At 42.0% G+C, this 21,313-nt stretch overlaps 1 protein-coding gene across 5 annotated transcripts in view; it reads left to right on the top strand.

The window, feature by feature from the left end:
- IP6K1 (inositol hexakisphosphate kinase 1) overlaps window positions 1-21,313 on the top strand; it is a 37,234-nt gene that overhangs the window by 805 nt on the left and 15,116 nt on the right. For all 5 annotated transcript variants that reach the window (XM_041425689.1, XM_041425687.1, XM_041425692.1 and 2 more), the window contains exon 3: window positions 3,936-4,035. The gene's annotated coding sequence lies outside the window, so the exon portion shown is untranslated. The remainder of the gene's footprint in view (window positions 1-3,935; window positions 4,036-21,313) is intronic.

Genomic DNA, 21,313 nt, shown 5'->3' on the forward strand with positions numbered 1-21,313 from the left:
TTTATTTTTCCCCAGCGATATGCTTTAGTATGTGCTGCTTTTGTCATTTCAACCTGTCTTGCTCTTTTTTTGCTCCATCTGCTTTTCCTCCCTTCAGGTTCACCTGGCTTAACTTGGTGTTCTGAGCTTCCAAAGCTAGATTCCAATAATTGGCCTTTGCTAACGAAACACTGATTGGTGCAGGAATGGTGGGGGCTTGGGTCTCTGTTCATCCTTAGTGCAATGTTTCTGTGATCATTAGGGCTAACGTGTAAACATAGTCAGTAGCTTGTCTCACAAAGTAATATTCAGTAGTGTGTTGTGAAAGTCTCATTATAGTGAACTGCTGTCACCTGCAGCTTATATGCTAACACTTGTGTGTGTGTGGTCAGGCTTTTGATGGAGAAAAATAATGGTATTCTTGTTGTTTATCACTGAATTAAGATTCTGGTTTCCTTTATATAGAAATTCTGTCGTGAGCTTCAAAGTGTTTTAGAATTAAGTGTACCAGTTATTGCATGTTGTCACTGTAATCCTAAATAGGTCTCCTAGTCCTATGTAACAATTTCTTATTTTGATTGTGAAGTATTTTTCTGGGTTAGTTTAGCTCTGACCTAAGGTAAGTGCTTTGTTTTGGAGCTGGAAGGAAAGTGGTAGCTTATGAAAAGATTTAGTTGTGAGCTCTAAAAAGCAACATAACATTGGGTTGCTTTTTGAACTGCATCAACTCCTTGTTTTGTCCATTGAATATTGAATTGTCCTGATGCTGATTTTTCTTTTCCTTTCTTAGAGGGTGTTTCATACCCTCTCAGCATTTTCAGCACAACCATTTCCAGGTGCATGGGTGAACAACCTATGCCATCCTGGTTAGAGCCCGTTAGGCTGATGTGAAATGTCCTTTTTCATGGCCTTGCCTTTGCTTCCTGTCTGGTAAGGACTTGAGAGAACAGGGGAAGTGATCCTTAGCTCCTGGAGGGGGAAGTTGATGTATACAAGGTTATTAGCATAGGAATCTTTGATGGAAAGAGTAGGATATGCTGGTGGGACTCTCTCCTGGACTCTCTGGTTTTTCATTAGGCACTTTGTGGCAATTTTGCATGTTTCTTGCATAGAAGAAGAGCAAATGAACACAATTATCTGTTGAGGTGAGAAAGGGGACAGTTTTTAAGATCTGCTTCTGATCACCAGTTCCATGTGTGGTTTCACAGGTACTTCAGCTCATGTAAGTACAGACTGCAAGCCACAGGAGTTCTTGCCTTGTTGCTTATATCTGTGCAGGTGAGAATCAGAGTGCCCTGACTTACAGACTGAGCAAGCTAAAGACAAACTGCCTGTTTTTCTACCCAGCTTTGTGGGTGCATAAATGATTTTGCTGGTGCTGGAATGGGGTCTTATCTGAGTTCAGGGTGATCTGCAGTGTGACTGTGTACAAATGCAACAATGTATTTTTACATGATCTATTTTCTTGCATATAAATATAATTTTAAACCATATTTTTACATATATTCAAAAATTAAATGAAACAGTGGTGCCCATGCTTCTCTTCTACTTCTGTGAATCGTCGTGTGCCTCATCATCAGGTAGACAGCACTGGACATGTCCTTCTTATAAAAATATTATAGAAGGAAAAGTTAGATGTGCTTTGAGATCCCCTCTCTTGGCAGATCGTGCAGGTCAACTGACTTGGAAGTTATTCTGTCTTGCATTGCACGTAGTGAAAAGTCAAGGTTAGAATAGCAAGCACTCAGAGGTCAAAAAAGGGGCCAGGCTGGCGTAGTACCTGTGCCCTTAATCAGCTAATTGGCCTTTTAAACAAGTGTTATGATTTCTTCTTAATCCTTCAGTTGTGTACTCTGCTCATCCCATCTAAGCTGCCTGGTTTGTTTCTTTCCTTTCCTCCCACAAATACAGAGCTGATTCCTTTTGGGTAAACTGATCAAACTCTGAAATGTGACCTTGCTGAGCTTGGCTGGTGTGAGATGAGGAGCCCTGTACAAGCTCGGGGCTGTTTGTTGACCATCTGCTTACAGATGGTCTCTTTGGTCCAGTGGATCACCAAATGTTTGTAAAAATGTTTGATCACTTCTCAGATTTCAGTGTTTAGTTAGTTTCTCCATGCCTCAAGGTTTTTGTGGATCTGGTGGATTCTGGCTGGCATGCTGGGTGTGGGATGGCACTCACTGTGCCTTTCATTAAGATAAGAAATGTAGGTGCTAAGTTTGAATTGGATATCCAGAACCCATGCTCTACAGGAGATGTGTTTCTTCCATCTATGGTTGAAATGCAGATACTGCAGCCATGGAAAAATCTGTCAGAGGCCTTGATTATTGCAGTGTAACCCAGGCACTTCACTCACTGTCAGTAGATTCCCCCAGTCTGTCCATCAGGGATTAGCTCATAACGTGTTGGAGATGTGAGCATCTCAGTGGAGTGTTAATGCTGGGATTTGTAGTCTCAGAATTTAGTACTGACAAAAAGCTGCAGTCTGATTTGTTTGCTCTTGCATTTGCTGGTGTCACATTGGTGCTGGGCACGGTTTAGCATTGAACTTGACTTGCTGAGTTTGTGTGTGGCTCTCTGCTTACTTGTTTATATAGTGTGACATGCCTAGGGACAACTGGTTTTATTTCTGACCTCTCAGTCTTTGAGAGGGAATGTATCAAAAACAAGTTACTAAGTACAGAGGGTCCCCAGTGAGTTTGAGAAAAGGAGCAAAAGAAAATGCGACAGAGCCCTCTGCAACAGTCACGTCAAGCATTTGTGTTACGTGCTGTAAACTGAAGGAGCCTTCAGCTCTATGGAGGAGCAGCTAGCAGTCTCCCTCATTTCTATTCCTGATGTGACAGGAATGCAGAGCAGGATGCTGGCCAGTGTTTAATATCAGGTTTGTTGCTGCTGTCCTAGGGTGGTGGGGGGAGGAAGAGGAAGTGTGTGCGTGGCTGCTGGGTTTCTGTTTTGCAGGCATCGCCTGTGCGCAGCGTTGTGCTGTTCTGATGTGGCAGCAGCTGTTATTTTTGGTGTTCCCAGTGTGCTGTTCGGGTAGATGTGCTTCCTAATAGATGCAATCCTCTTAATCAGAGTGTTGGGCTGCCTGTGCTTCCTGTGTAGTCCGTGCTGGTGTGAACCACTCTGCAGATGGTACTGAGAGGTGGAAGTCCTTTGCCTTTATTTATTTCCAGCTTGCATTTATTTTGCATCACCCCATCAGTATGTGGTGTCGTTAATGTTTGAACCCCTCCTTTGGGAGTAAAGGAATCAGCTTTGCTATTACAGGGTGTCTCTCTAGCTGTATAATGTGTCCACAGTAGTTAAAATGGGTGCAGTTGTTTTGTTAACAATCACATGGACGTAGCTGTCCATAATTGTATTAGTAGGTGATCCATCAACCAAATCTGATAAAAGCAGTGAAAGAGGTTATGATGTGGATGTGTCTGTCCTGGCAGGACGTCACTACATGTGCTTGGGAGCTGCAGGAGATAAGCTGTCTCTGATTTAGCTTTTGTGCTTAGGAAGGTTATCTCCTTCACCAGCTGTGCTGCTGCTTTGCCAAACGCTTCCTCCCTTGTGTTGGGGCCTACAAGCAGGCCTGTTCAACTGCTGGGGTTTAATACACTCTGCTTCAGCCTTTCTTCCCTAGTGCCCATCCCTGCCTGGTGAGGAGCAGTTGTCAGAGATGCTGCTCTGCTCCACCCTGGTTGGGAATTTTCAGCTAAGGGTGGCTAGGGCAACTGGGGACAGTGTATCCTCTCAGCCCAACTGGTGGCTTTGGTAAAGAGCATCTGTCGGAGCCCACAGGAATGACTGAGGGCATTTGCTTCCTGAAAGGAACTTGTGAATTCCAGTCCCATTCTCTAGGGGAGACATGCTCTCAAACATTCTGAATTGATAAGCAAGTAAAGATCTAAATAAAAGCTAATTTAGGACTTGATAACTCGTTTCCATACATCATTTCACAGGCTGACTTGCTTCTGGGGTCCTGTTCCCTCTTGACTGTGAGAAGTTGGCTCCATATTCCAGTGACTGCTCAGCCAAAGGAGCTTGGGTGACATCTCCAAGGTAACTTTTTTTCTGTTTGCAGCCATCTTACAGATGCAAAGAGAAAGAAACTGCTTGCTTTTTGCCTCTCCCTTTGGAATTTTACCCTTCAAGTAAGGATATGTAGATACAGTTTGTGGGACTTTAGCTCTTATTTTTGAAGGATACTACAGGAACACCCAGGTAAGTGCAGTAGCACAGAGTGAAAAATTCAGTCCTGTTCATTCACCAGATTTGTGTCAGTTCTTTGTAATAAGAATTAAAATTCCAAGAATTGGATACTCACTCATGCTCTAGTAATTCTGGCCATTCAGGTGGCTGATTTGCAGCTGAATCACCTTATGATGATTTCAGAATTCTTATCATTGTGTGCTTTTTTCTTTCTGTTCTGAGGTTAGTTTGCTGAAAGTTGATAAGGCTGATCTGATAGTCTTTCAGTTTCAAAGAGGTTGCTTACGTGCTGTCCTGAATTTGCAAGAAAGTCAATCATATTTTTTTTCCCCCAGCTCTTTATCAATAAAGACATGACTCAGTATATCTGTGGTATAAACAGACTCAAATGACCTTGTTTTCTTTAGACATGGTATCTTTAAGTAGTGGTTGTCACACAGTTCAGTTTCCTGGTGGGGAAGCCCCTGACCTGGTGGGTGATGGTCTCAGTTTGAAATGCGAAAGGTAATGACCAGGGAAGCTGAGCTCCACAAGTACCTTCCTGGGGTAGGGAGAGGAGACATGTGGTGCCTTCCCTTCAGGCATGCTCCTGTGTCTGTCACTGCTGACTTAAGTGCTGATCTAAACCTAAACTACTGTATAGCTTACATGTTCTGTTCTGACATTTCTCTTTTTTCCCCTCCCCCATAGTTCCATGCTGAGCTGCATTTTCCCCAATTTTTTAAACTTCCAGAGTATGTTAATGCAAAATATCATGTGATCTTTAATTCCAATTAATGTTGTTCCTTTGTTGGTATCAAAGTATTGTCAAGCACTTCCAAAAGTGAGTTTAGAAGTCTTAAAAAGGGCACAAGAAGGTAGGGCTGGCTGTTTGTTCAGTGTCCTTTGACAGTACTGTCTGAGCAGCTTAAGCACGTGTGGGGAGCAGTCATGATCTCATTACAGCTAACTATAGGTGATAAGCAGCTTTGAGCACCAAAATCAGTGCACCACCAAGTGCAGATGTCAGTGAGTTATTTAAAGCAGGAAGGATTTGGGAGAGAGGCCTGGGGGCTACACAGACCCATGTCTTACTCAGTGTCTGAATCAAACCATGGAGTAACTGCCATGAAATTGCTGGTGCTCTTGCAGGAGATGAGATATGCTGCTCTTGCATTGGTTTGTTGGTTAAAAACATGGTGAAGTCATGGAGCTTTGGAGGACCCCCACAGCACTGCTGCTTTGTGAAAGGTTTATTGCACTTTTCCAAGCTGTGGTCTTTGTGTACAGCTGTGTGACATGTCTGAGGAATAGACCTGTTGAGTTCTCTTACCACAGATACGGAAATAAAAAGAACTTTTAACTTCAGTCTTTTGGGTCTGTCCCAAAAGAATTGTTGAAGCGGTCTGAAGCTCAGTTTGTGTTGAAACAATACATATGCAGGGGTTTTTTTAGATAGTTTCTTAAACACTCCCACGCTTCCTGTAATAAAACCCACATCATGTTTGTCTCAAAGATGTGGATTTTACTTAGATTAAGTGTTACACTGTATAAAATGTTTATGGATCCCTTTACTTTTGCAAATAATGGAGAGGTTTACTTTATTTTCCATTAGAAGCAGCTATTGTAAGAGTGTTTTCTTATGCTGTGCAAGTGGCATTTCCTTTACTTGGGCATAAATCTTCTTTATGTAATTGAGGTCTTAATACTTCACAGTTCTTACCACAAGTGTTGACCTGAATACACTTTTTAAAATTTGACAGTAAGCTAAATGTGAACCAATAAGCATTATCAAGCATGCTTTATGCATCTTTTATTTTTATGGAACTGAGGAAAAACCTCTAACTCTATTTTAGTCAGACTGAATAGGTATCACTGTTGTGCATCATGCGGAGTTAAATAGTTTTCACTTTTCTTCAGGTGCTCTGCATGCTGGTTTTTTTTGGTTTTTTTTGTGTAATAACAACACTTGGTTTTTGTTTTTCTCCCTAATTATTCTTAGCTTTACTTAAGTACGATCACAGAAATTTCCATTCCTGTGGTCTGTGTGTTAGTTTTGTAGCGTGCTTAGCACTGACACTTCCAATGAATTTCAGCAGCTTAGAAAACTGAACCTGTTGACCATTTGGTTCACCTTATGACAAAAACCAGTTGTCTTAAAAATTAGTTCTGATTTGTGAATGCAGCTTGACTCAAATATTCTTAGTTAAAATAGTTAATGGTATTGTATCATTCACCAGCCAAAAGTGACCCAAGATTTTTATTTACTGCAGTTAAAATACCTTCCTAAAACCTGGCAATGAAAGATCACAGGTCAGATGGTTAAGAGTTTGAGACTTTGTTTTTTGGAGTTCATCCCATTGTGACATGACAACCAGAAGAAAATTCAAAACCTTTAAGATCAGTGTCCCATGGTAGTGAGCTTGCCAGGTTGACTCTTGCATGAGTGCAAAGCACTTTGTTTCAGGTTTCCTGTCATTTGCAGGTTTTTTAATGATACTCAGGGAAGAGAACTCTGTGTTGTTTTACACCCATTATGCTTGTTATTTTGTGTTTTTCAGCCTGAGATGATAAGCTTTTGGCACATGTTACCACACTGTATTGATCTGGAAAAGAAAATGAAAGGGAAATTAGCTTTCCCTAGCTATATACAGCCTATGATGTATTGTGGCTGTGATTTAGCAGACTGTGATTTTGTAGGAAAAAACCCAACCTGAACCAGCCTGCAGCATGGCCTTGCAGTGTCTTGAGAAGAACTTAGTGTGAAAAACCAAGGCAGCTGTAGGACACTTGAGAGAGGTTTTGCTGTTAAAAAGAAACTTACCACAATTAGTGTGACTTCCAGATGAGTGTGCTGTGCCTTCTTAGTGTATGGGACAGAAGATTTGTTTATGTATGTGCAGGTGCTGCATCTAACCATCTGCAAAACAATTTGGCTTATCAGGTTTAACACGCTTTCTTTTTGCTTGGCTTTACATCTCTTACATAAGCAGTGGCCTCAGCTGTTGTAAGTGGCACACTAGAAAGCCTGTTGGAAGGAGCTTTGAGATCCACTTCAGCAGCTTAACATTTAGATAAGATGTTGGGAATTTGTGACCTGTAGAGTGTTTACAGGGACTTGTTTATGGCTGCTTCAGTGAACAGGAAGTTAAATATAGGCTTTGTTTGTCTGATTCTTCACTTCAAATGAAGAGGAGAAGTTTCTTGTCTCAAACCCTCAAACAGAGCTGGTTGGTGTGGCAAAGCATTTCAAGGGGCCTGCTGCCCAGGTTAGTGTATAGGAGAGTAATAATGAAGATTTGCAATATTGAAGGTCCCTTTGGAAGGTGCTTGAGAAGTACAGTGGAGTGAACTGTGTTCTGAGCTCCCTTCTTGATATTTCCTTTTGCAAAGTCTAGTTGCATTGGATACCTTAGAAGTGGGAGGTTTGCTAGAAGAAGGTACCAAAGGATGGTTGTACTGGCTCCTGATCTGGTAAAATAATCCTGCAGACATTTTTAAATGCCAGGTTTTGTCCTTCAAAAAGTATAGCACCTTGCCAAGCTTGAAGTTGTGATTGTCTGACTGATGCATGTGTCTCCTGAGAAGACAACTTCAGGTTCAGATTGCCTTTCATTTCCACTCAGCTGGCTGGGCCTCCTGTTAATTCTTTGTCCTTTACCTTCCAGAACATGCTGCAAGCCACAAAACAACTCCAAGGTATTTTAACAGCTTTAAGATTTTCAGTACGAGTGATTGAAAGCCTTGCAGATTATGCTGATCCTCAGGGGAGCTACAGGATAACAACAGGCCCAGATCAAAATCCCCCCCATGAGCCTGGGTTGTGTGTCATGTGTGTTCTACCATGTTGAAGGGATGAGAGTATCCTTGTATGAAATTGTGTTTAGAGTTATATCTGCTTTCAAATTACATGACTACCTTAGCTTTCAGTCCCATCAGATACTGTGTCATATATTCTACTTAAATTAAGTACCAGATTTAGTGCACTGTCTTTGTCTAAAGTATATTTGCCATGACAGACCTCATTATTTCCCATTCTAAACCTCAAAAATGAAATGTTGCCCTTTATCCTTGAATTTGCCATGGCATTATTTACTTTCCTGTAGCACTTGTATTGAGATTTTTTCCCCCTAATGCAGAGCTCAGTTTTTTCTTTCCTTTTCAGTGTTTTTTTTTTTTTTTTTTTTTTTTTGTTTTTTTTTTTTTTTTTTTTTTTTTTTTTTTTTTTTTTTTTTAGTGGGTTGACAGTACAAGAGAATACACTGTAGATGAGATGAGAATGTACCTTCCTTTGGTACTTACTCGTGGAGAAAAAAATCACAGTGTTCAGTTGAGAAGTTATAACTCATGTTTTCTTGCCTGTGACCCTCAAGGGTCACCTGCTTAGGGAAATTATAAACTGGCATCAAGTAGGGGGCATGGATTTGCAACGTGATTATGTGGCTTTAATTCCCTATGGATGTACTTATAATGTTGTTTCTGCCACAAGTGCTTGGGACAGCTGCATTAATCAGCATGTTCATCCTTACCTAGAGAAGCTCTGCAGGTGGAATCCCTTAATGTAGATGCACTGATAGTGATAAAATGACACTTCTAAGGTAAAGCTTGTTTTGCTGGAGGTGTTGAGAAGGTAAAGAGTGAGGAATGTTTTATTTGTCATTGTGAGTAGTACTTTTTTCAAGGAAAAAAATCAGATAAAAAAAGTGGGGGCCCAAAATATGCCTTTTCCAGCTGAATTAACTTTTTCATTGGTAGTGTAAAGTTAGAAGGGATTGTAGTGAGAGAGGAGGGCATCTCTCAGTTGGGCATAGAAAATTTTACCTATCCATACAAACCTTGGTGTATTTATTGTAGCATGGGTGTCTACTTGAAATTACAGGGCAATCTGCAGTTCATTTTCTCCTACAGTAAATTAAGTGGTGTCCTGAGCATTGGTATAACCTGGAGTACTGTATAACTGACTGCCTTGCATTTCTCTGAACTTTTTCACATGTTTAAGAAAGCCCCAAATTTTGTTTAGTATCAATGTCTCAGAATTACAGTAGCAGAACAAGCCACTAGATAACAACTGCTCCTTGTGCTTTTGGCACAAGAATTTGTTTACCAGGGTGAAGTGAGCTTGTTTGGATAATCTTGCTTCTATTCCCTTAAGTGTTTCTGTTGGACTGATGTGCTCCTAGATTGTCTTTCTGTTTCTGCCATATAAACAGAAAAGTTGCTCAAGGATTTGGATTTTTGGCCAAGCAGCACCACATTCATTCGAAAGAGATGCCCTAATTTGAGTCTGCATTAACAAAACCAATTCCGTCGTTCATGTACTGGGGCACAAATTCTTTAGATTTTGAGAATTTTAATTAGCAGGCAAGACTAAGTTGAAATGAAGTGCAAGGGGACCATAAAAAGCGAAATGCTTGCCAGACTTCTGGCTTTAAAATATGGTTTAAAAATAGCAAGATAGTCAAGTAAGTTGTTCCTTTCTGAAGAGCTGTTTTTCTGCTGGCTGAAGTACAATTGAATGGTTTTACCAAGATCATGGAAATACTCAGCAGAGTTATCAAAACCAGTGGCCTATTCCTGGTTCTTTCCTTTTCATTTGGGTAATCTCAGGTAGATTATGGTTATCTAAAAGATATCTAAAGAATCTGTTAACCAAATCAACTGTGTGCTTTGCTGACCTGTTAAGCATCAGCAGAGAGATGTAAGAATTGCTGCGTTTTTCCTGGCTTTGAGTGTGTTACCAGTATTCAGACAGAAGTTGTGCTGTCTGATAAAACTGCAGGATGCCATTAAGGACCTGCCAAATGTAAGTGTTTTCTGCTTCCCTGTGTAGAAAAAGATGAGTGTAGCTGAGGCAAAATGTTTGTTTAGATTTATCTTCACAGTTAGAGAAAATTCTGATGTGTGTGCCCCTCCAGTTATCTCAAATGCTGTTGTAACTGCCAAAATGCCCTGGTGTATCTCTGTCTGCATATGTGAGATTAAAGTCCTCTTGGGTACTTAAATTCCAGCTCACATGAGGCTGTGAAGCTGTTAGTGCCTTGCATTCCATGGAGGGGTAGGTGGAGCTTATGCAGACAACATATTAAAAGTCAGTGTTAATCTTTTTCTTCAGGGCTGCTGTTTGTGCATCCCCTACAATTTTGGCAGAGTGTCCTCAGTCAGGATGCTGCTCTGATATGATTTGGAGGTGACAAGAGGCAGAGGTAGAGCCCAAGCCATGGCTGAGCAATGTTTGTTTCTGGCCACAGAAGTGAGAAGATGAGTGTAGTACCAGTGTCTGCTTGTTTGGGTCTTAAACTCATTCTCTAACAACGGGAATTGTACTGAATGGGCATTGCCACAGATTTTCTGAAGGCAGAGATCCTGCAGTCCCCAGCTCCTTTAAGAGAGCTAGTTGCTTGGAATGCCCTTATCTAACACTGTTCATTTCCATATAATTAATTCTCAGGCAGCTCAGCAAAAGGGCAATGTATAGATCTGAGGACGAGATGGATCAGAGTGGTGTCACAGCCCACAGCGTATGATAGGAATTGTAAAGCTGCTTTACATTGAGCTTGAAGTGAACCAAATCAAACACTGGTTTACAGAGGCCCTAAGGGTGAGATTAGCTGGCTTGTGATGGTTCTTTGTGGCAAGTCTATGTTTGGTTTTGATGCATAGCTCTTAGACTTGATGGATTTAAATCTATATGTTGTCCTAATTCCTAAGGAAACAAAACATTTGTGCTGCTTCCTGAGTACTGGAGCCAGCTTCTGCTCCTTACCAGCTGGCTTTGCTCTCCCCTCCCTTTGCACAGGACGTGTTGTTGTTCACAATGTGCTCTTTGGATGGAGTGTCTGGATCTTGACTGTGAGGTCAGTCTCTTCAAGATGAGAAACATTTCCCTTCACAGGCTTAAATGGCTGCTTACCAGTAGCCATGCTTTGAAAATTCCCTTGTCCTTGTCCCAGGTGGGAATGGGATGTGAGGTCTTGGCTTAGCTTTCCTCTGTAGTCTACATGCAAAGCAAAGACAAAGCAGAAGTGTTTGAATATCTGTGTAAGTTTTCTGAGAAGCAGAATATTGCAGGACTGTACTCTGAAGGTAAAGAGGAAAGAGCAACTTTTCTCTTAAGCATTGTGAAATGGAAAACTGCACGTATAAAACAGCAGTGTGATGTTTTTCTTGTTAGCAGTGGTAGGAAGAGACAGGTGGGAGAATTTTTTGCCTCTGGCCCTAATGAGGCCTGTTTGTCTTTAGCATTTAAAGTCTCAACATAAATAAGTCACTGCAATGGGATTTTTGCTTAAGTCAGGTCACAGTCAGCAGCTTAATAGAATGTGGTTTCTATAACTTGTGGAGAAGGTTTTTGAGCAGTTTAATGTATGGTATCATGCAAGTTTTGCTGCAGTTGCTGTTTTTTCTTCTTTTATTATTTTTTTATTTTGGGGAAGTAAGTAGCTGAGTTATTGGGGTAGAGGACAGGGAGCCTGCATTGCGCATCTGCATCATGACCTGGGGAGTGAATCAGCTCAGTCATAAGAGTTGAGCTGTAGTGAGTTGCCCGGCCATTTTCTGGCAGGCAGGAGTTCCTGACAGTGGCTTCAGTGTATGGGTGAGGAAAATCTAGTTAGAGTGTGCCTCTGCTGCTGCAGGAGATGCATTTAATAACATCCATGTCTTTACTTGAGGCCAAAGCTTTTTTTTTTTTTTTTTTTTCCCAAGTAAAGAATTTTATCATTGGAAGAAGATACTGAAGTTTTTCAAATCCATGTTGTTCCCAGAAGGGGGCAGGGGAGACTTGCGAGTTGTGGAGTTTGATAAAAAGTACTTTTGTTTGGTTTTGTGACACTTCCGTGCTGCCTTTCAGGCACAGCGGGCACTCCCGCCGCCCTGGCAGCGGGAGCGTGGCACGATGAGAGCCTGCTCCATGCCAGGAGCCTGCAGCAGGGACCCTGGGCTGCAAGCCTTCCCTGCCTCGGTTCTCCTTTCTCTTGGGGAGCATTGCAACAGCTGAGAGTTCTCTCCTGCAGTTCCCTCTCATCCCATACACTGGAATGGTATGTGTGTTAAAGCCATGAGAGAATGGAGTCATCATAAAACATCCCCATTTCTATACCAAGAGCAATCTGGACAGCTGGCATCTAAGTGTGTGAAAATCTTAGTTCCTTATTCCCTTATCCAGATTTTTATTCTCAAAGCTGGAAAGAAGCTTCTCTGTGAGCTTTCTTTGGGATTTTCAGGGGAGTCTAGGTTTGCTGTTTACAGACCTAACTTCCATTTGCTAAATGCGGCCTGGCCAACAGTAAAAAGGAGGCTGTTTTGCCAAATGTTTTAGAAATGGGGTCATGCAACTCCAGCAAGTTTGTTTTATGTCTGCAAAGTGACCTGGGATTTCTTTGACAGCCTGGAATACAGACAGAACAAACTTGGCCATGTTAGTCTGCATTTCTGTCTTTGAATGGGGGAAACAGCTACTTTCTCACAGGAAGACCTTTTTGCAGCATTCCTGATAATTTTGACATAACTTTTACCTTTACACTGGCAATGAAAGGGTAAACAAAGACTCTGCTGAATAAGGGGGCTGGATGAGTGATGCACAGACTACCTTGAGGTATTTGGTGGTTTTTATGCCTGAGTGAGTCTTCAGTTGCAAGGTCTCCTGGCTCTTGTGTCTAGAGACAAGGCTGGAAGAGGAACCAGCAGTCAGAAGCAAATGGAGACAGCCTGGGGGATTACTTGAGAGAACTGGAGCCGTGGGAGCCCATGGGACCCGATGGTGCTGTACTGCCAGTCTTGGTCAGCTTGGAAAAATCACAGAGGTGCTGGCACATCTCTGAGCACTTATTTTCAAACTAGGCCCAAAGGATAATCCAGGGTGGTCAGTCTCACTTGAGTCCTGGGGACAGTCGTGGCTCAAGTCCTTTTGGTACACCTTTCCTGTGTGAAACGTGCAGGAATGTGACTGGGAACAGTTAGTATGGATTTACTGCCTCTAAGTTGTGCCTGACGCACCTCATTGTCTTCTGTGATAAAATAATCGGATTTGTGGATGAGGAAGAGCACTAGGGGCCATTTAGCTTAAGTTTACTGGGTGTTTTGACACTCTCCCACAGTATTCTTGTATGCAAGTTGGGGCATTACAGACTGGATGGGTGGAGTATGAATTCAAGCACATCAGGGAATTCTGAAGAGTAAGTGGAGTCAGAGGCAGATGAACGAGTGATTCATAGAGCTCTTTCCACACAGGACGTTAGTGTCTGAAAGTAGGCTCTTAATCAGTCTTTTTTTTCCTCCTGAATGTCATCCTTTGCCACAAAGTGATAAGAGTGGATGGAAGGCAGTATTTAAGAGGCTGTCTGGTTGAAATTCATCAGCCTGGCTCATTATCAGTGCAGAAGATTAATCTGTCTTTTCTTGGGAAGAAGTGGGGAGGTTCACATGAATGTTCTTCAAGATTACCTTGTTTTGTTTTTCATTCAGTCATGTATATTTGTGATTGCCACGGAACTATAGTTAAATACGATACATGGTAGCTTTGGGGATTTCAGTCATACCTAAGGAGGATGTGTTTGGAATGCTGTGAGGTTAGTTTGAGAAGAAGAAAAACATTCAGTCAGAACAAAGTAATTTTGTTTTCAGCGGGTTACAGCTTCTTTGGATTTGATAAACTTGCTGTTATAAAAGGTGATCTGGAGGTTTTCTTTACTTAATGTGTACTTGGAATTCTCTTCAGTGTTCCTAACATACTGTGGAGCATCTGATAATATTTTCAGGATTGCCAGTCTGAAAAGAATACTGTGTCATTAGATCTTGTCAGGCTAAAGTATATATATTTATGCCCAAGGAACTCCAATTGCAAAATTCAGTGTATAGTGTTTGCTTTGGGATTTATTTTTTCCTTTCCAGTACTGCTATTAATGCCTTGCTGCAGCCAGTGGTATGGGTTGGAATTAAGAATTCAGTTTAAGCTTTCTAGTGTGGTAGTGTGCTAAATTAAGGTGCCAGTTATGAGCAAAGAGGTTAATGGTCTTACATAATGCTGGTCTTGAGGTTTTTTGCCACTGCAGAATCAAAAATAGCAATTAGGAGTTCATTTTTTGTCCCAGTTGTATATTTTTCTGTGGGGATCAATTATCTGCAGCAACTGACTTTCTAATCAAGGCTGTTTTTTCTGTTTTAAAAGCATCATAATTTAAAACTTGAGAACAGTATTAAAAATCCAAGTTCACCACAAGCTGCTTACATTTGTCTTTCAGTTAGTGGTCTCTAGGAAAGCTATAGATCATCCTTATTTTATCAGAACTGCCTAAGGAATGTAATTTTAGCTCCTCTGCGTTTATGGCTTTTGTAGTTATTCTTCATGGGTTCAGCTCCTTGTGGCTTTTGTGTGTCTGTGGTTAACCCTGTAGCTTCTCTGTATAGTTACTGGTTAAAACTCTTTAACTCTTGGCTGCACTTTGCTATTGCATTGTGTAATGTGAAACAGCCAAAACCAGGGAGTGTTCTTACAGATGCATCTGAGATCTTCTGTTGTGTTAGCCAGTACTTTTTTTTTTCCTTCTGAGAATACTTTGCCATTTGTCCCAAATGGGAACTGTGTCCATTAGATTTAGCTTGTATGTGTGTCTAATCTCATCCTAAATCTCCATTCACAGAGATGCTGAAGTGTGTTCCTTCCTGTTGAGGTTTCTCTTCATGTCTAGCCCCACATTTTTTTCTCATTTGGGAATTTATAATGTCTCATTTTGTAATTTATAATGCATTGTAAGTTTAATTACCTTATGAATAGAAAAGGTGTATGGTCACCTCTATGGCAGCATGGTTTGCTTTACATCTGTGCACTGTTAAGTGGCAAGAGGAGTAATGCCTTGTTATCTTCTCCATGGAAGAAGACTCAGGATTTGCTTTGTAGACTCCATTCAGAAGTGTCCAAATGGTGTCTTGGAAGGTGAAAATGGTGTTGGAAGATGAAAAAAATCCAAAAGAACAGGGGGAAAGTTGTCCTCAAATTCTTGGTGTCTGATGTCTGTGAAAAAGAAGGATTTATGTAACTGAATGTGCTGCATTCTGCTCCTTGGCTTTCCCTCCGAGGTGCCAGCATGTTCTTGCAGGGCATTGCTGCTCTCACTTCCTGACAGCCCACCTGGGCTTGCTGCCTGCTGAGGCTCTGCTTCGGTACATGAGCGGAGGAGCTGTGAACTGCATTCAGACTTGCCCTAATTTTTTAGCATACAGTGATCTCTGCTTTTCAGTCTTTCCTTGATGAAATGTCTGCTTCCAAGGCAGTCAGCAGCCTGCATGTGCAGATAAGCTGAATTGGGATTTGAGCAGGGAAGCACTAAGCAGATCTGCAGCTGGGTGTGTGACAGCACAAAGAAGAGTCCCCTCCAAACACCACTGGCTGTGGCTTTCCCTGCTTGCATTAGAGATTCCATTAGAAGTCTGCTCTTGGAGTAGTCGTCTTATAAATTTTTCTAATATCTCTCTGCTGGTAGAAACGAGGGCACAAGACATAGTGTTAATGTGTAATAGCAGTGGGCTGGTAGCTGAGCAGAAGTCTCCCAAGGGTAGGATTCATAATCTTCTTAGAGGAGAGGAGAATCAGAGGCATAGGAAGGTCACCTTTTGCCGGGTAAGAAACATTCCCTGTGCAAAGCTCTGTTGCCTCTATGATCAATTCCTCTCCCATTTTCATATTTCATCTCACAGCAGCAGAAAATAGATCTAGATGAATCCTGCAAGTCTTGACCCCTGTAAAACTCCCACTGCCTCAGGTTTGACTACCTGCCAAAAGACAGCTGTGTGTATATGGGTTGATAATCTTGTGTGACAGGGTTGTGAAGTCTCACTTTATAGAGATAGTGGTCTGTTCCCCATGAGACACTTTGATCTAAAGGGCACAGCCATGTGCTTCTGCTTAGTGCTTTGCAGGTTCACCACAGTTTTACCTTTGCCTTAGTTGTTGCACCTGTATTTTGCTTGAGTTGGAGAGTTGTGAGAAATTCAGATGTCTAAATGCAGTCCTAAATGAAAGCTTTACTAAATTTCCTTAATGTTTAAAAACCTTGTGATATGTGTATTTGATGTTTAATGTGCAGTAGTTCCAGTGTTAGTGCCTGTCAGCAGCCTGAAATTTATTAACTTCTTAGTTGTGATTTATGATATTTTAGTGATGTGTTGGGACAGAGATGTAGCATTTGCTCATGAATTTAGTGTTTTCTTTTAAAGACCTACTTTTTTTTGCAAGATTGTCCAAATACAGTGGAAACTTGCTGCTTCTTCAAGCAGCAGCCACAACTTAATCTCTGAGCTTTGGAGGAGTGAATTCTGCATGGCAGTGGCCCAGACTGTTCTGTAAGTGTGCTTTCCTCCACATGGCAGCAAGATGGCAAGTAAAAACTGAATTTTCTGCATCTCTGAAGCAAAGCTGGGCCTTCCAGGAATCCCTAATTCCAGGAATGCCATGTCCAGAGTTAGGTGTTAAAAGCATTGGTGAGAGCTTGCTACAGCAGATGTTAATCCTGAGGAAATGGGTGTGAGGCTAAAGTCATGAAACATACCTTAGTGAAATTCTCCTCAGGAGACCCTGAGATGTCCCTGTCACTGAGGAGTTGCTGTGCACAGCCAAGGGTGACATGTCTCTCCCCAGCAGTGGAGGGGTACATACACAGACACAGCTTTTTGGACCTGTGTTGGCACAAGAGCCCTTTCATGGTGGGACAGGGGACAAAAATGACTCGTTCCAGCTTCGTGTCACCTTCAGTGTTGTTGCAGCTCCATTGCTTCACAGGAACTGCTGCAGTGGGTTCTACACAGAGCCCTTTAGATGGATCAACTCTTCCTTCCTAAAAAGCTTCGTTGTGCAGAAGTGGTCAGCTTTCTGAAGTGACTTTCTTAATAGTTTAACCAAGGTAAAGAGAACCTTGGATGTAACCCAAGCAGCAGTTTCTAAGAATTCTTTGTTGTTCATGAATCGGTGTTGTTTGTATAATGTTGTTGTCACTGTTCCCCCTGGCTTTGCTCCCCAGTACTGCTTGTGCATGCTGCTGCTGTTTGTCATGCCCTATTTAATCACAACAGGCTGTTCCTCACTCTCCTCTATATATTTTAGCAGCTCTTTTGCTCTGAAAGTAATGCTGGTATCAAATAAATTAAAGATTTATTTTTGAGGAAATAAGGCGTTTTAAATATTAATGGTGTGTTGTGGAAGATGAAAACATGAAGAATTAGATTGCAGATTTTTTAATGTACTGTTTAAATCTTTTGAACCAAAGTGGTTTTGTGTAACTATTAGGTAGTTATATTGTGATATTTCATCTATGTTGAGTAAGAGAGCAGCTTCACAGTTGCTTGGAGATGGAGTTTTGTGTGCCTCGGTTCCCACTTTCTCCCATGCTTTGATGCTGGGGGATTGTTGGCCAGATGTATTAGGGACCTGATCCAACTGAAAACTGAAGGCTTTTTGTTTTGTTTTATATATTGCTGCTTTGTTTTCCTACAGATTGGGTACTTAATGTAGCTGTCTGCAGGGTGCTGATGCTGGTGTAAAGAAGATGTCAGGAGAGGTGAAAAAGTCAAATGATGTTTGTGCTGCAAGTGACAACTCACGTCTCCTTAAAGTCGGGGGACGAGACTGTTCTCTGAGCGTGTGTTTGCAGGGCAGCTGGAGCTGAATGGAATTGGCTCTGCTCCTCTTGTGCCTGCCCTTGCCCTGCTCAGTGATTGTTCCTTTTACTTTCGTTGGGCACTGGCAGTAAACCAGTTCAGGAAGCCACACTGGAGAAAACAACTTTTCTTTTTTTCCGGGTTAACTTGTTTGCCAGGCTGGTTTCTGAGCAGGATCAGTGAGTGCCAGTGCTGACTCAGGGGAGAGGATGGGTTTGAAGAATGCTGACTTAGATTTACTTAAGCTGTCTCATGGCACTATAGCCTGAGATGCATGCTAAGGAACAAAGGGTAAGTTTTGCCAATTAGCAGTTTTTTCAGTTTTGTGTCTTCATAGATTGAGGTGGTGACATCTACAAAAAAAGGCTGCTGAACAGCTTAGAGATATTTTTTTGCCTTCTAGAGCAGACACAACAGAAACGGTAGAAAGCTGATTTCCTGAAGCTATTTCATTAATGTGCCTCCTGCCCTATGCTAGAAGTCAGATCTTCATGGTTATTCAGTCTTTTGTGCTTTGTTTTTAATGAGAAGGCCTCTCACAATGGCCTGTGTCTGATGCAGGTTCCTGTCACCAGCTGAAAACAGAGAGCCAGGTATTTCCCAGTGGGTTCCCAGGCAGCCATTAAAAAATGAGGTATTTTCAGTTGTTTTTGTTTCAAACAGTATTTGAGCTGGTAATTTGGGAAAACCTTCAGTCTGTTTCTCTCGTAGTTGTTTCTAAAGTGTGCTAGCATGGCATCATTGCTTAGTGCTTATTCTGATTGTCAGTATTTCTGTTTGTATTTCCATGTTCAAATAAAAAATCAGCTGCAGTTTGAAGAGTTGCCAAAACTGAAGATAGGCTCCCTGTTCACTCTTTGAATGTCACAGTCTTCAAATTAGTGGGAATCTGCACATCACGTAGGCTTGTGTTTCTTGAATGGAAGATCACCAAGATAGTTAGTGGTTATGCAATTTCTGGGAGAGTTTTGCTTCAGAACTTGGCCCAAAGCTGTTCATTCTCATTAGTGACTTGGTTAGTCATGTTTTTATGTTTATTTCAGCGTGCAGGCTGCAAAAATGACATATAATTTTGGACAAGCAACGGCTTGAGGGAGCTCAATAGCCATGCCTTAGCTGTAGGATAGACATCAGTGTGACCTCATTTTGTCACTCTCACTGGAGAGGCCCTCCATGGTTGCAAGCAGTGGCAGTCAAGTCCCCTACGTGCTGTTTGGTCAGTGATCCTGTTCTACAGCAGCCATGCAGTGAGGTGAGCTGGGAATGCAAACGCTGGCTTTAGGCACAAGGATAACCATCAGCAATTCAGGCACCTTGTGCTGATACAACTGTTTGTACAGCTGCACAATAGATTGGGGATCTGACCTGGCTGAAAAGTAATCCTTAAAAAAACAAAACAAAGTGCTGGTTTATTTTTAACTGTGATCAGTTCCCTAGTTTCATTCACGGTGAGGCTGCAAACAGTTGTACCAGTGCAGCAGAGTTGAGTGGGAGGGTGTTGTTAATGCTATTCCAGATGTCAAAGGATTGCTGTGCAACCGTGGTCTGAAGAAGTAACTGAAGGAGGAGTTAGACAATGATTTGGCTCAATCAGTGCCAGAAGGAATCTCAGCATAATATTGGGTGGTTTTTTAAAGCCAGGCATTTGGGGTGGCATTGATTCCATTGTGGAGGATCATTTTATAGGACAACCAAGACAAGCAAGCTTTTTTCAACCCAAAACTTTCCTGTTTTACCAGCCTAAAGAGAACATGGTGGATGAATGAAGTATCAATGTGCATTTTTTTCTTTCTTGTGCAGACCAGACTTTTGATGTATGTGTTTTCACTGTCATTTCCCTGTCAGAGAGCTGGAGGCCTAGGTGTTCACTTGGGTTTATTCCTTAATTCACTGGTTTTACACATTCTGAAAGCAGAAAAGAAAGAAATTAAATTTTTTTTCTTGACTTTTATCTTCAAATAGCAAAAAACCCAAACTATAAAATCTCTTTTGTGTTTTCTGTTATCTTTCCTTATTTTTTAATAAGATTGTGGAGGGCAAAGAGCCAGAAAACACATATTTTTTCTCTTTTTTCATTGCTCGTGTAAGGTCTGAAACTCTGTGTGCCCTTGCTGTTGAGTTGGGGGAGCTGACTGTTTTTCCTGTTGCAGAATCCTCACTTTGGCATCTCTGCTTTGCTTGCTCTGGGTGCCAAGTGTAAGGTGCAGTACACTGGTTGTTCCTTTCAGTTCCTGTCAGCTACCCTCTGAAGCCTGAGAAAACTGCTCTTATTGCTGCACAAATACTTCCTTTTTCTGGGATTTTGGTGCTTTTGCTGGAAGTTTCCTCCTGTTTCCTCTCTACAGAAGCTAGAAGGATCTTGTCCCATTTTTCCACCTGCTTTCCAGGTGTCTGTACTAGCTAGGAGTCTGAGGGACACAAGGCTGAGGTGCACAGCCATTTCTCCTTGTCCAGTCTGTGTGGAGGTGGAGTGGGAGCTCAGGCTCTGGAGGAGTTTGCACATGTGGGTGACGACAGCACCTTTCAGCTCGGAGGCCAGCACTTACTCTGTAGGAGATTAGGCCAAATTGTTTTCCTTGGCTCTGGTGTGATGCCTTCAAGGTCTTCTGGGGCATTTTAAGACAGAAGATGAGGTGAGAGAACTTAGGCAGTGCCAGTTGTTCTCTTCACCCTTGTTGTAACACATACCTGAGACCTGCTTGCCTGCCTGCAGTGGATTCTCCTTGGTTTTGTGGGGCAGCTCCCCAGTGCTGAGCAGCCCTTCCCTGTGCCACCCCTCTGGCTGAGCTGTGTCCATGCTCCTACAAAATCTGACATCTGTCTTCCTGCCAGCAGTGCTCCTGTGCAATGCGTTTGTCCTCTGGTTCAGCACAGCCGTCCCCAGCTCTGACTCATCCTCTTGCTGTCAGCAGCTGTGGTGCATTTACCTGCTCATCCATCCTGCCTTCTGATGCTGTTGAGATTGTAGAATTTGGTACCCACAGCTGACATGAAAGTGCAGTTTCTGAAGGGACTCCTCCTCATGCTGAACTCAGCACAGTCATTCCATCATCTTCCTGCTGGGGAGGCATGTGGGTGGTTACTTGGATGACTGTGCAGGACTTTCTTAGGTTTGTGGCTGCCTTATTTAAGCCTCACTGTCAGGGAAGAGGCCAAGGTCTGTGAATAAAAAGTAGGTATACTTTATTTTAGATGAAAATTTTAAACATAAGATTTTTTTTGAGACAGGTGGTAAAATTGTTCCCTCTGCCTATTCAGTCCATAAGCTGAGTTACAAATTCTAAGTTAGTCTTTGAGCCAGGCTTCTTCAGTGGGAATGGCATCAATCTTTTTCCTTTTTCCCTGCCATGCTGACAATGCAATGACAATTTTCTGCCTGTTGATGAGTTTCTGAGCCCCTGCACTAATGTAAAATTTTAAAAATGTCTTTTCTTGGTGGGTTAGGTTGATTCATTGTGGTTTTTGACTGTTGAAAGTCTATTCCTTTCTAACTGTCTCTGGC

The sequence above is a fragment of the Onychostruthus taczanowskii genome, unplaced genomic scaffold (genome assembly GCF_017590055.1).
Source record: "Onychostruthus taczanowskii isolate IOZ18803 unplaced genomic scaffold, ASM1759005v1 scaffold9, whole genome shotgun sequence".
NCBI classification, from domain to species: Eukaryota; Metazoa; Chordata; class Aves; order Passeriformes; family Passeridae; genus Onychostruthus; species Onychostruthus taczanowskii.